The sequence below is a fragment of the Leptosomus discolor genome, chromosome 4 (assembly GCF_034619465.1).
Source record: "Leptosomus discolor isolate bLepDis1 chromosome 4, bLepDis1.hap2, whole genome shotgun sequence".
Taxonomy (NCBI): domain Eukaryota; kingdom Metazoa; phylum Chordata; class Aves; order Leptosomiformes; family Leptosomidae; genus Leptosomus; species Leptosomus discolor.
Window position 1 is genome coordinate 7,645,460 of NC_141394.1, and position 15,283 is coordinate 7,660,742.

The window sequence follows — 15,283 nt, forward strand, 5'->3', positions numbered from 1 at the left end:
ACCTACATCTTCCTGATTCTTTAAAAAGTTATAGTTTGAAGGAGTTCTGCAAAATCTCTAAAGCATTTTTCATCTGTTTTTGGTCTCTTTCCTGCTTCCACCTTTCTCCCCTTTCATGTTTTCTTGTCTGTCTTCAAGTATATGTAATGTATATTGCGTGCTGATTTTCATTCTGACGGCTATTCATACTACAACAAGAACGAAGATTGGAATAAAGGCCTGCAGTCTGGATTCAAAAGTAGTGCAATAAACTTCAGTTCCTAGCATCTCACAAAAGGAACCTTAACAGAATAATAAAGAAACGTTACAAATCATCGTAGCAATTATAATTAATGCTAATGTTTGCTCTTCTGAAATAGATCAGTTTTTCCCGTCATTTTCAGAGCCAAAGGTGTGGACAACAAGAGCTGAAAAGTGACATTCAGGGCTCTGTATGTGGAGCATGGTGTTGCTCTGCTGGTATCTTGGTGCCAGATACCATCACACTTCTGTGACACAAGCTGTTATTCTCTTTTTTTTTTTTTACTGTGGTATATATGGTATACATGTCAATGACATTACGCAGGTCAAACTTAAAACTGAGAAAGATGTGTGAAGAGAAGGAAACTAGAGCAGTGGCAGGCTAATGCAGAAAGAAACTATTTCTAGCTACTCACACTTCTTGGTGATAAACATCCTAGAAAAATGATGGAGCTTTTAAATGTTAAAAACCCAAAATACCATGAGGTGGTTTTTTATCTCCTTAGGGAATATATTACCCGTTATACTGTCCTATCTATGGAAATGTTATGGAAAAAGAAACGCTATCTCATACTACTGCACGCTGCTTTGATATTGTTGGCTGTAATGAATACAGTAGAAGTCCCTGGGCAGTAACAAAATCACTTCCTCCTGGATGTGATACGATGAAGTTCGTGTGAGCCTGCACTCCGTTTTTAGAACTGGTTGCTAAGACAAGCTAATCTTTGCAAACACTAATGGCTACGAAAGATGTTACGCTATATACATACACTGTTTCATAATAAAAAAATTGTATTTTTTGCAGAATGCTCCTTGCCTTTCTTCTCTGTGTGCTGTGGTTTTGGCTTTCTGAGCCTTGTATGCAGCCTGTGGTCAGGTTTTGTTCTGTTAAGAGACGTATCAGACCAAATTCTGCCAGTCTGGAGTCAAGAGCTACACACACACGTGCACTGTGCCATAATCCAATCTATAGGTTTGGGTTTGATCACCGATATTGGTGTTTTGATTACATCATGATGTTCTGTGGCCTTGAACCTTATCATGGAATCGTCAGAAAAAGAATGGAATCCTCAAATCCATCCTCATATCCTGATGTCATCCCTGACGTGGTGTCAAACCTACAAATACGCCGTGCAGGAAATGCATCAGCCTCCCTGAGCAATCCATACCTGAGCTTCGAGGTACTTGCATTCAGATTTTTTTCCTAGTCTCCAATCTAGTTGCCAGAATTTATGACCTCTACTCCATATGGACAGCAAGAGAAATGCATTTCATGCGTAATCAAGTCAGCTCCTTCGTGAACGGCTGTTCCCCAGACCAGGCGTTCAGCTGCAGATGAAGCCTTTGCCCACGGTGTGTGAAATACAGACGTGACGTGGTATGTGCTGGAGGCTAACGACTTGTTCAGGGATCTCAGTGCAGTTTTCTTCTTTTTTTTTTTGCAACTAATGCCTTCGTGGAACTGCCTTCAGCTCTGATCCATAATCCAGTTTTTTTCATCGAGATTTATGAAGCCAATTGTTTTCTCATGCTGTTTTTATTTAACTGATTATTCCTGAGTACATCACCTTTCACTTCTCTTTCCTGACCTGCATTCAATATTTTTAATTATTTCTATCGTTGAGATAATTTTGAATTCAAATCCTGTCCTACAGCACACTTGTACCTATTTTCCACTTCAAGTGGTTCACTCCAAATGTAATAAGCAGGCATTCTATGTCACTTTGTTTAACCATTTATAGCATTATAAAATATTTATAAACCACAAACAAATAATGGTAGAATTTCACACCTGTTTGGGACCTGTATTATACTGACATATATTCAAGTCCAGTCTACTCCATTTAGCAGAAAAACTGCTAGCTTATTTTGTGCCCATAGAAATGACTGTAAAAGTTACAGAGAATTAGGTCCAAGCTGCTTAATTTATCACTGTTCTCCCACCTTAATTGTTCTTCACATCACAAACCTCAAACTAAATTATGCCCAATTAGATGCCAAATAAATTCATAAATTAAAAGCACCAAATGGACCAAATTGATGAAACAAAAGAGAACTTTATCTCTTAAATCACAACAGATGAATAGAAAATGGTTAGTATGAACTAACATCACACTCTTCCTATTTCATGTCCCTTTTCCCCATGCTTTTAGTCAAGTACCTAGATCTACCTCTTTGAAAATATCTTTACAAGTCGGTAATCTCAACTTTGGGCCCTACTTTGAGTAAGTGATACTTCCACAACACCCCATGATTGTGGCTGTGTGTGCTTTTCTACCTCCGCCTTAGGCTGTGCCCCAACAAGAGGGCAAACCTGACTTACTGAGCGTATTGCAAAAACACAACCACCATGAATCTAAACAGGCTCATGGTAGCAGTTCAAATTTTGTTTTAAAATTTCTAGAAGTAACTTAGCGCACCAACAGTACTGCTGGTCCTTAGTAAGCGAACATACAGCCGAAACACAGCCTTCATAAACAGACCACCGTACGACCCGGATAATTTGACAGACACGTGCTGCGATTTCACACTTTGTCTAGATCAAAAGGTAAGGTTTAGACTTTGTATTTGGGGTGGGGAAAAAAGCAAGCTGGTTTACATTATTTTTTTTTTCTTTTACCTATTGCAGGAACTTAGTAGCCACTTGTCCATACACTCTAAGGTAAACCATATACAGCAGCGGAACTCAGAACTGAGAATTTGCCCCATGGTTCCTGGACAATCTGGGCATTTTAACCCTCATGAGGACACAGACGGTTGTACTGCACCATCCCAGCTCACACGAGCCCACCTGCCATTAAGAGTTCCACTGAAGTCACTGAGACTATTCACACAGACTACGCAATGCAATCGTATTAAATGCGATGACGGTCGGCACAATGTGACCCTAACTCTTCATTGCTGTAGGATGTTGTATATTTTTTCTGGAGCTATAATGACTTATGCTTTGATGTCTCTCACCATCAAGATGCAGCTGCTAGGCATGTGTGATTTCAGAGAAGCTACCTCGCACGCTATAGTCGTCCACATAGCTTGCCAACAGTTACATCCATATTTTACCAGACAGTAACATATTCTTTCTCTTGACAAATCCAGTCAATCATGGCAATTAATTGACAATCTTCCTTCTAAATTAGTAAAAAATTTAGGCAAAATAATCCCCTGAACACCCGAGTCCCACTTCACTTGGAGATCAAACATTACTGGCTTCCCACCACATTCAGAGAATGTGTTAAAATACAACTGGCTTTTTAACTGAAATGTCTGTGTATATGTCTCAAAAAATAGAACTTGAAGAGGGATGGAGTGCAGCTTTGTGTTGTATTGCATCTGGCCCTCTATTTACTACTTCTTAGTTTAACCCTGCCCCCACATTGCCCCCTTTTTCATTTCAATGCTGCCCCCTTAGTGAGGCAGGAACACATCTCTAGGGACTATACAAACTTCAATGACATTATTTGCTCTAATGCTGAGCTGAATTTGATCCCCTCCCCTCAAGGGCAGTACAAATCTAATTACATGGCATCTGGTGGCTTTATTATTATAAATCAAAGTGTTAAAAAATTGAGAATTTCTTATAATTTGAATAACAAAGAAACACATTGCATACACCTCTGACTTACAGACTTAACTCTGTAAGCACTGAGATCAGAAAATATTACATATCACTTTCCTCCTTTCCCTATGCTACTCACACAAGATATTAAAATTATACAGCCAGTTTTATCTTACATTCAGAAATTGTCTCCTGTCATGCTTGCCAAACAATCCTGCACATTTTTATATTTAAATACGGTACTTGTGCATATTTTATGTGATTAAAGGACCCTTACTTTGTCTCAGAGGTGTTTTGTTTGTACAAAATAGCAATAAAGGTGACTAGATAATGACACTATACAGAATATTACAGTATATGGTAGCTTTGTATACTGAAAACCTCATATGCCTAAAGTCTTTGTATTCAAAAAGCCTCATCCTTATCTATTACCTCATGTACTCAGTAGTTTTCCACTTTAAATGTGCTTTCAATATTATTTAATGTTTTCCTGGATAACTCCACGTATAATTAGATGGGAGTAACTTGCATCAGCATGTTATTTGCACAGAACATTTAAAAACATATTCCTGAATGTATTATCTTCTTTTCTCAGTCTTCTATATACGTATATGTTTTCCAGAGCATTTACAGTGTTACCAGTTAAATGTCGCTTCTACAAATACTCCATTTTTCAATATCTACATCTTAATGCTTTCTTGTTTAAGTTTACAGCATACTAGGTTAAACAGCTCCTAGATCTAACACTTACTTCTACATTCACACCAGTTGTCTTTTCTGTGTGACGGTGCAATAAACCAGATCAGGAAAAAGATCTGGCTGATCTTTTAACCCAGTTTGGATTATTTTGCAGCAAATGTGCAACCACAGCTTCAGAAGCACCAGAAGTACAGACAGAAGGCAGTAAAAAAACATTAAATTTGTTACTCCAGAAGATGGCTTGTAGATAGAACCTAGAGAAAGCAGTTAATTCTGCTGCTTTTTACTTTTCCTGTGTTCTAGGAAATTCAGAAAGGAGCTTCAGGAAGAAAAACCTACACATACAGAAAAATATGGACTACTCGTGATCATTGGAATAATCTCCCCACGGAAGTGGTAGATTCCCAACATTGGACACTTCTAGGATTCGGCTGGACAGGGCGCTGGGCCATCTTGTCTAGACTGTGCTTTTGCCAAGAAAGGTCGGACCAGGTGATCCCTGAGGTCTGCTCCAACCTGCGATTCTGTGATTCAAATTCTGTTGAAACTAATATCAAAACTCTGGGACCCAAAATAGGACAATAATCATAATAAAAAAACAATGAGAGGTTTTGAGATTTTACAATTAATAAACTTAGCGGTGCTCCTAGTTAATATAACTGGGTATTTGGTCTAGCAGGATTTAGTTACCACTAAAACGTATTGGGTAAAATAACGATGTTTAGAAGTCTGAAATACTAAAAGTAGTGTGTACTGTAACATAATAGTGTTTGTTTACAAAAATAAATGGTGTGCTAGGCAGATCAATATAAAAACAGGACAGGCCACTATATATCTTTTGTATAGCTATACCCATAGCAAAAATCCACAGCTTTTCATAAGCCAATGGGTTTATTTCTAATTTTTACTTTTTAGTTGACAAATCATTGTCCCAGCCAAGGTGGCTAAATATGAAAACAGTAAGTTGGAACATGTAATTCCACATTGCAATTAGATCATCAAAAAACCATCACTGGGGAAATCAGTGCTAGTCATAGGGAAGTGATTGTGAAGAATCAGCGCTAATCATAGGGAAGTGATTGTGTCCCTGTACTCAGCACTGGTGAGGCTGCACCTTGAGTACTGTGTCCAGTTTTGGGTGCCACAGTGTAAGAAAGACGTTGAGGTGCTGGAGCGGGTCCAGAGAAGGGCAACGAAGCTGGTGTGAAGGGTCTGGAAAACATATCTTATGAGGAGCGGCTGAGGGAACTGGGATTGTTTAGCCTAGTGAAGAGGAGGCTGAGAGGAGACCTTACTGCTCTCTACAGCTACCAAAAAGGAAGTTGTAGTGAGGCCGGTGCTGGTCTCTTCTCCCAAATAACTAATGACAAGACAAGAGGTAATGGCCTCAAGCTGCACCAGGGGAGATTTAGATTGGATATTAGGAAAAATTTCTTTACTGAAAGAGTGGTTAGGCATTGGGACAGGCTGCCCAGGGAGGTGGTGGAGTCACCATCCCTGGAGGCGTTCAAAAAACATATAGACGTGGTGCCTAGGGACGTGGTTTAGTGGTGGGCTTGGTAGTGTTAGGGTAATGGTTGGACCTGGTGATCTGAAAGGTCTTTTCCAACCAAAATGATTCTGTGATTCTATGATAATGATGGGACAAGGGACATCAGTCGGAAGTTAAGAAAGAATAAGGGATGATTAAGCCAACAATGAAGAAATAAGCAAGCAGTTTGTTTTGCCAATAGTTCCAGCAGTGGATCTTGCCTTCTTTGCCCCCTTTCTTCATCCGTTGCCCTTCCTCCCTGCCGTTCCCACAGTCCTGACAGACATTTTCCACATTCTGTGGTAATCAAAGTCATCTAAGTGCAAACGTCTGTCACAGGTCTGCACAATGCCAGTGTTGTTCTAACTACAAGAGTCATAGTTCAATAGTGCAAAGTCAGCTCTGATCCCATCCTGTACAGAACCTCCTCGCAATGGCAGACGGTATCCTCACCTTATTTATTTTAGAGCATAGCTGCATTTTACAATTTCAACTAAAATGCTGAAAGGAGGCACAAATAGCAAGTACATCTTTGTGCATCACTTTGTATTAATCAGTGTGAAATGGTTGCTCCAGCTCTGTATATATTTGTGAAAGCAAGCTAGGAAGTACTGGAATTTGTATTTTCAAAATGGTAACAATATGGGCAAACTAATGCTTTTATTCATAATGCACAAAATCTATTCACTAACATGAGATGACTCACTGATTTTGATGAAATTATTAACCAATACAGCCAACAGGACATGGTTTATAAATGCTCAACAATATACTCTCCTCCTTAACGGCTAAACTTTTCAACTAATTGAAATTGCAAGTAAAACAAAAAATATTTTAAAATCAGTCCTAGTCCTTCCAATACAACCCCAAAAGAGAACATATAAAGATCATGTGTTACAAACATGTGCCAATAACTTCCAAGAGATCTTTCATTACCCTTCCAAAGTAAGAATTAACATTTCTTAAATCTCTTCTTGGTAGCAAAGCATTCAGTTTCTCTAGGTAATTATATATTCCAGCCTCCTTAAGTCAAATGATTGTAAACTGGTTTTTTATCTCTCCCTTCATTAAGTATAAGAATATGTGTTCATTTGAAACAATAATGATATTCTTATCCAAACTTAATAGTAATGATAAGAGAAAGCAGCTTGCATGATTTCCTTCTCAAAAAAAAAAAAAAAAAAAAAAGTATTTGAAATTGTACTTGTATTATCCAGGAAATCCAAGTTGTTACTTCTTTTTTTTTTAAAAAAAAAAAAGGTTAAAAATAGGTCGGACTACATTTGGGTAATGTTGACCATACACCCATTTCAGTGGGAAGTCAAGAGTATGCCACACCTAGCAGAAGGACATATGAATATCTCCACAATAGTTCAGGTCCTCTTTTTAATCTTGATAGAGAATTGTGACTGAAAACAAGAAGTAGCAAAATCCTGCTTGCTTTTTGTTCTAACTTGGTGAGACATTGTTTTCAAGTTCAGAAACAATAAACTTCTCAAGTTGTATTCAATGGTGAAATCTTTCAAAAAGATTTCTATCTGTGAATCAATTAACAATAATAGATATAAAACAGACTTTTGGAAATATGTGAAATTCTTTACATGGTCAATTAATCCAGCACTTAGAGATGGACAAAGACCAAACCCAAATAACAGTAAGTGACAGAGGAATCATATTCAATTCTTCTCTGCCTCTCTGAGACAATGTGCATTGAAACATGTCAATATGTAATTTTTTTAAAAATAAAGCAGTATTTTTTATGTTAATAGGGCATTTTAAGTCTTAAAAGTCTTAGAAGTTGTATCTATTGAGCTATATTTTAAGAGTGCACTGCAGAAACATATAGAGAAATTACAGATGTATAAACCAGGGGGTTTTTTTGTTTAAAATGGGTTCCCTCCAAAATATTTTGTTAAATAAATAAAACATACGGGCCAGATTATAGTTGCACACATATACAGGAGGGGAAAGATGGAAAAAGGAACATGTCTTACTTTGCATTTCAATCTTGTAGACCAAATGCTCTCATGGTAAGGTTTGTGCTAATCTGAAGTGCTTGCTGCTTTTCAAGATCAAAACCACTTAGAAATTCAAAGTCTATAATACATTAAATATGGCTTCATGGACAAAACTATTCCTGCTCCAACAAGTATTTATCCTTTTTTTTTTCCTCCTCCTTTTAGGTTTAGTTTACATGTTCTAATAAGCTATAGCTATAATTTAATACTTGTGTAGTATGTGCTTGCGTTATGTAAAAATACAGCTGGAACTCACTTTATTCTTTCTCATTCCTGATAACAGAGTCTTATGTTATTGAGGATAAATCAAATATTTAAAAGGTCATTGCACGTATGTAGCTCAGCACTAAAGTAATTCCTGCATCCTTCTGCAACTCTGGAGGAAAAAGTCTTATTTCCACATTGTACATACATTGCTGTTGGATTTTGTACAGGACGCTGAGAAATTCCTGCAGGAAATACTAGAAATGGCTCATGCCATTGCTGCTAACAAGAAGGTGACACTTGGGTTAGACGGAAGACAAAAATGCAAACCACTTATCTTTCTGTGGTTTGTGATTTTCATTGCACTCACACTTCACAACAATGAAATGCAAAATTCTGAAATAGGTATTATTAAGAAACGTTTTCAGAAGATTAACTCTGAACAAAGAGAAGACACCTGCTACCATTCCAGACACAAAAAATTGGTAGAGGACTACCTGGATGGTTTGTGAGAGAAGAACTTATTTAAACAACTGCATTTATAAAGCATTGTTTACCCCAGGGAACCTTCTACACCGTGAATGTCAGAGGAAATTGTAGAAGGTCATGTATCTCAGCTCTACAAACCAGTTGTCCTCACTGACAGTGGATGTTTTGAATAAATAAGGCTTCATCCTGCCCTGTGGCAGGCTTACCTAATGTTGACTGATTTGTAAAGGCCACTTTCTACATGAAAAAAAAGGCCAAAATGTATGTTTTGTGATCAAGAAGACATTAAAAAGATGGGTTTTTTCACCTTTTCTCTCTAGCTCTAAACCAAAATGTTAAACATTTCCACAAATGTTAAATATTTTTACAAAGGTGTAGCCTGCCCTTTTTTTGGTTTGGAGTGGGTTGTTTCTCCAGCATGAGCACAGAATGAGTCACATACAGAGCTTCCCTTGAAGGACAGACTTGATGAATCAAGTACCAAACCCCACATAAACCCAAGGTAGTCAGGTTTGGAACTGAAGTTCCATTTCTTAGTAAAACTTTGTTAAGATCGTGTATTAACAAATACCATTTTCCATTCAATTTCTGCAGAGTATCCTCTTGGGCATATTCTTGCCTCTTTAAATATGTTTATTTATAGAACGGCTACACAAACTCACCTTTCACCTAGTTAACAGACTGCAACATATGCGATGCCGCATTTACTTCCTATTCTAAGCATCAAGAAATAAAGCGGCACCGCAGCTGCATTGACACACACGTGCTGGGGCGCTCCTGCTCTCGCACTTGAGTCCCACTCCCCACTCAGCCACGTGGCGTTGCACGCTTGGGGCCTGCTGAATGGCCCTTCTGGGAGAGGAACATGAAGGAGCGCTTGGAGGTCGCTCATGGGGACCATACACAACGCAGCCTCAAACACCACCGCGTGGCAACCACCCGAACAAGACTGCATGTTGTGCCCCTCGTGTGGGCCCGGGTGCGGCTGAAAGAGCAGGAACAGCAGGAACGAATCATGTCTCCCGTCCCCCAAAGTTTTACACACGATACTCGTATAACCTACTTTACAGATGGCGACATCACAGTATGCAGGTGCGTGCATACTAAGAATGAGGACACGTTTGCAGAATTAGAGCCTTTACTGAACGCAGGGCTTTTTTTTGATTTAAAAAAAATATTTTTCAAATATCCCCACATTTCATTGTTATTCACGAATCCTTTTCTTTCTATGCAAAACTGTGATAGTTTTTAAATGATGTATATTTACTTGGATATGTCAAAACTATCTCGGTTGAAATAGCATTTTTTTCCACTCATTATTATATTAAACAAAAAGCGTTCAACAGTTTTGCGTGACTCGGTTCACCTTTCAGTTTTAAATGCAATTATTTCATCATGTCTGCATAATCCAGTGTTAGGCACATATGCACCTATGTATTGAATTGTTCCAGGAAATGAAGTTTCTTATTGCCTTGTTCCAGGAAATCGGGTTTCTTATTGCCTTATAATATGAACTCAGCTTGTTGTAAGAGAAAGTACTTAACACTTTAAAAAAGGTTTTTCTATGATCTCATTACTGTGCGCACTGTGTTATGTGGTAATGGAAACCTCATCAATTACAGGCTGTTCAGTTACATCCTGTGCAATGCAGGGTCACCCTATGGAGCTTATATATAATTACAGACAAAAGGCCTATTCTTTTCCATATAAGCACAAACCCAAATTCATTTTGAGTCAGACTTGGCAGGATTTCAAATTTCTGCTGCCCGTGTTTGTTAAAAAGAATGAGATTATGAATAAAATTATTTTATAAGAGCGCTGACTTATACCCTAAAAATGTTGACTCATTACGGCACCCATTCTGTGGCCCACTTTGCACGGGGAAATCTCCTTTGTGAGAAGCCTTGCTTCCTCTCCTTCTAGTCCTGATTTCAGCCCCTCTCTGGTGCTGTTAGATCTCACTCAGTGCCCACTAGGTCATGTGCATAAGTTTTTCCATTGATTCCAGCGGTTCATCTATTGGCCTCAGCATACTTGATTATGTGAAGTAATAATAGTAGCAAATTATTAGATGGATAGGCTGAAAATAATTTCGTTACAACGTGTTGCGCCTGGCTGTTTGGCTACATTCTCTCTGCTTTGTACTCGTACTTATTTCCTGGGAGAATTTCACATATATCGCATTGCTTGAAGTCAGCCCTTGCTGTGATCTGTCACATCTACATTCCTGTTTGACTCTAACCTGGTCAGGAGGGAATGCAGGAGAGAATGCCCTGGTTAAGGGCTATCAGTGGCAATAGCATGGGACTGACTCACGCCTTCACTTCTCAATAGTTGTCTAACTGAATTCCACCCACAGCTGGAAGTGCTCAGCTCTTCTAAAATCTATGTGGAGAGCATACTGTACGAGCTACTCGAAAATAAAGATAAGCAGCTTTACTGAACACAGGAAGAGGCTAATCAGTGACTTTTGCTATTGAGTTAAATGGGAGCAGAATGAGACTGATTCTCCAGCTGAATTTTAAATGCTTGGTATTAAATGTTTTTGAAATGCAGGACTACTATTTTCGCATGTATGACCCGCACATCAGATACCTTCACCTATTCACAAGAACCATTTATTGAAAATTAGTCCTGATGACCTGCAGCCTCACACAATTCATGCGAAAGCAGAGTCAGCAACAGGGAAGAACTATCAAGTGCTTTTAGAAAGCTATTAGGATAAAAGAAGCTCTTGTCCAAGGTTCCTTTTAAGCCTTGCATATATGAATAACCCACGCTGCTGCTGTACTATGCGAGTATTTCTAATATTTCCATTCCTCACGTAACCTGAGGAATCTACGCACAGAAATATGGGGGGGGGGGATATGTTGGACAGGTCAGATCAATTCATCCCTATAAATTATTACTTATTCTTTGTTTTATCAACAGTTTGGTATTGGGGCTGTCAACTATAAGGAGACAAAAAAGCAGCCAACCCTGTGGAATTGTACAGAAATTAAGACCTATTCTAGCAGATGATTTCCTACAACTGCTCTCATGGAAGTTGTCAGGTATGCAGCACAGATTTGGTAACTTTGGTCACGAGTGGACTTTCATGGGGCTGCTGTCAATAGGTACTACTTCTGTGCGTAAGAGGTACAAACTCAATACTAAGGGTAAGTATTGAAAATGTTCTGCAAAAGGGAGATTTGCTATGTACTTCAACTGGAGCCAGTCCACCCACTGTAATGTCACCTCAATGGATTATTTTCTCTACCAATCTAGAAAGACCAGATCAAGCCTTTCTTTTCATATAAAAATGCAGGCCTTGTTATCACAGATTACTAACTTTAAATCCCACAGTGCTGCTGCAGGAGTACAAATAGCACAGTTTCCTAAGATTTATGATTTTCTCAACATTTTGTGACAATTTTTTTCTGAAAAGTTGGATACTGTAATTTCAGAATCAAAGTTGTATGTAATGCCCAGATCCATTGAGACCTTTTGTGATTTACTTATTTAATTGAACAAAAGTATTTTTTTCTTTCCTTTTCATTTCTAACTCAGTTTGTGAATGAGTTTTCAATGGTTTTGTGCAGCAGAAACAAAACATTTTAAGGCAACTAAATGCACTAAGATCGTCTCGTATTTGGCATCTTTTTAAAGCTGTATCAGAATAATAAGCCTTCGTTTCTTGTTTTTAAACATGTGAAAGCAAAGTCCACCCTTAAAGCATAGTGAAGTTTCATTTTAGGCGCACTTGTCATTCCTGCTGTTATTTTAAGTGTGATGTCCAAAAGAATCAACATTCTCAAAAATATACTGTCCGTCCATGTAACTGTTGCTTTGTCTTTGCTCTTCCTGGTAACTTTTGACTGATCGGCAGAAGTGTGACAGAGGTAGAAGTCACACAGATAATGAGCCTCCCACAAGCATAATAAAATAGTCAAGCAGATGACAGTGATTTTAGACATGGCACCTGTAAGTGCCACAGCCAAAGGAAAAACTGCAACGTGAGCTCACCCAGTTCAAACACAAGAGAAACCATATGGGGGAGACACTTGTAAATGCTCTACCTAAGACAGAAGCTGCAACTCAAGTGCAAAGCATACATCCCGGAAAAACAAACTGCATCAGTTCCAGTATTGCTTAGAAAAGGGCCTCTCCTACTTACAGTGAAACTATTATCAATGTCCTGATTGGAAGCCAGACCAAGTCCCTAATTTGTAAATTCTAAAACAAGCATTATTTCCTGTAGCATTAACAGACCTCACATCACAGTGAAAGCTAATTTACAGTTATTAGAACAAATTAATGTTCGTTTTCCTTATATGATTACATCAAAAATAACAATCATGATAAAAATTAAAACATTCAAGGGTGAATCTGTACACGTGGATCATTCGATTAAACCTGCACCCTGTCTTGGAAGGGAATCATGACAATTGCTTTTTTCTTCTTGATGCTTCTTTTATAATTCTAGCTATTCCAAACCTTTTTCCCTGTGTAGCCCCCCTCTTTTGCCCCCCTCTCTTGCTTAGTACCATTTTGCAACCCTAAGCACAAACACCTCTACCTTACATAGTCAAAGAAAGTTCACTGCATGTAAGATTCCTGCTGGCCCACGCACCTAGAGGAGACAAATGAAATCAGAATATATGAATAAGTACCAGGCTCAAAGCTTTGCCTGAAGTGTTTTGCAAGATTCATTGTATTCATCTGTTCTGTTTCTCCAGTGCTGATCAGCAGAACCCTTCCTCTTCCAGGGCGGGGAGGGGTGGGGGGTGGGGGTGGGACGGGGGGCACGGGGAGCTTAGGCCAGGGAAAATGAAATATTGCTGTTACTGTGATGCCAAAAAGTGTTTACTAGGCAATGAAGGAAGCCCTAACCAGCTAGGCTGAGCATGCTTTTATCTGGTCCTTCCAAAGGATAAAAGCAACCAACTTGTCATGACAGCAACACATTTTCAGACCGTTTAAAAAAGGCTGTAATAAGTTGCTTTCAGGCCAACTTCTTGAATATATTCAAATTTTTTGAAAACACATTACACTCTTGCCAGTCCTGACAGTTTCTAGATGAATGCATACACATACCCCAGGAAGAAACCTCAGAAAGAACAAACAATCTGTATGCTTATATCTACAAAGTGCAACAGACGCATGTGATAGCATAGTTACCATGTTGCTGTAGAAACCCCATCAGAGTATTCTTTAACTTTGTGAGTGATTAAAATACTAACTGTAATGTTGCAATAATAAATGAATCACAGATGAGCAGAACTCAAATGAGTACAGGTAGTACCAACCGCTGCAGGACCTGCTTTTCCTTAGCACTGAAGCTCTTTCGTTCTTATAAAAAAAAAAATTAAATTGGTAAAGTTGCATTTTGCACCTTTTGAACAGTTTGGAGGCTGCTAAAGGAAGGCCCCTGTTTGCTGGAGATACATGAGATCCTGCATGGAAAGCAGAAAGCACACGCTCTCTTTTAGACTCTAGTCACAATGCAAGGTTGTGGAAATACTGATGTGCTCACTCAGAAACCAGATTAACACTTCTCAGCCAAAAAATTAAGAGAGAAAAAAAGACCTTATGGAGAGGTGAATCTACAGACTCATACTACGAACAAACTGCCAAATAAAGGGTGTGTGCTCTGTCAGACAGAAATGGACTTCGCAAAATATGAACAGCACAGATTAAAACAGCAGTAAATTAAAAATAGTAACTAACCCAAACCAACAACTGAACTCTATGAGACAAAGAAGCAAAACTAACTGGCAGCCATCCTGGTAGGAAAAGGAAACCAGAGATGATCAGGTTATGCAGCACGCGCAGTGGCTGGGAATAAGCAGATTACTATTCAGAGCACATGGGGCTCGGATAAAGCTAACCCCTCGAAGACATTTCTCTTCACGGTATTTGTTTCCAGCGTCTTTGTTTCCCGCAGACACGTCTGAGGCTCTCTCCATCCCACTCCCTCCCCAGCCGCCCTGCGGGTCCGTTTTGTCCCCCTCTGCCCGAAGCTGCGCGCCCCCGCCCCGGGCCAGGCTTTGCCCGGTCTCCTTCTGCTCTTTGTGAGGCTGTCGGAGAGGTCGGGGGAGCCACAGCCGCGGGCAGAGGTAGCGGCTGGTAGAGAAGCCCCGAGTGCGAGAGAGAAGCGGGGTGCGGGGGAGGGGGAGCCCGCGGGGCTGCGGCGGGACCGCGGGCAGCGATGAACCCGGGGGGCGCCGGGGCTGGCGGGGGAGAGGGAGGGAGCCCCCGAGGCTGGGCTCGGTGGGGGGGAGGGGGTCGCGGTCGATGCGCGGCCCGCCGCAGACCCCCGCCGGTGCTGCCGGAGCGGCCGCCCCGCTCCCCGCCGCGCTGGCGAAGGCTGCGGCAGGTAGCGGGGGCTGCGCGCCTCTCCGCGCCCCGCTCGCCCTGCCCCCGCAGGCAGGGGAGCCGGGGGGAGGGCGGCAGGGGTGGTGTGCGGCGTGGGGGATTAGTGGGACGCCGGGGCCCCGCCTTCCCCCTCCGCATCCCGGGCGCGATGAGAGGGGGAGATGGACCCGAGCCGGCGGGACTGGCACC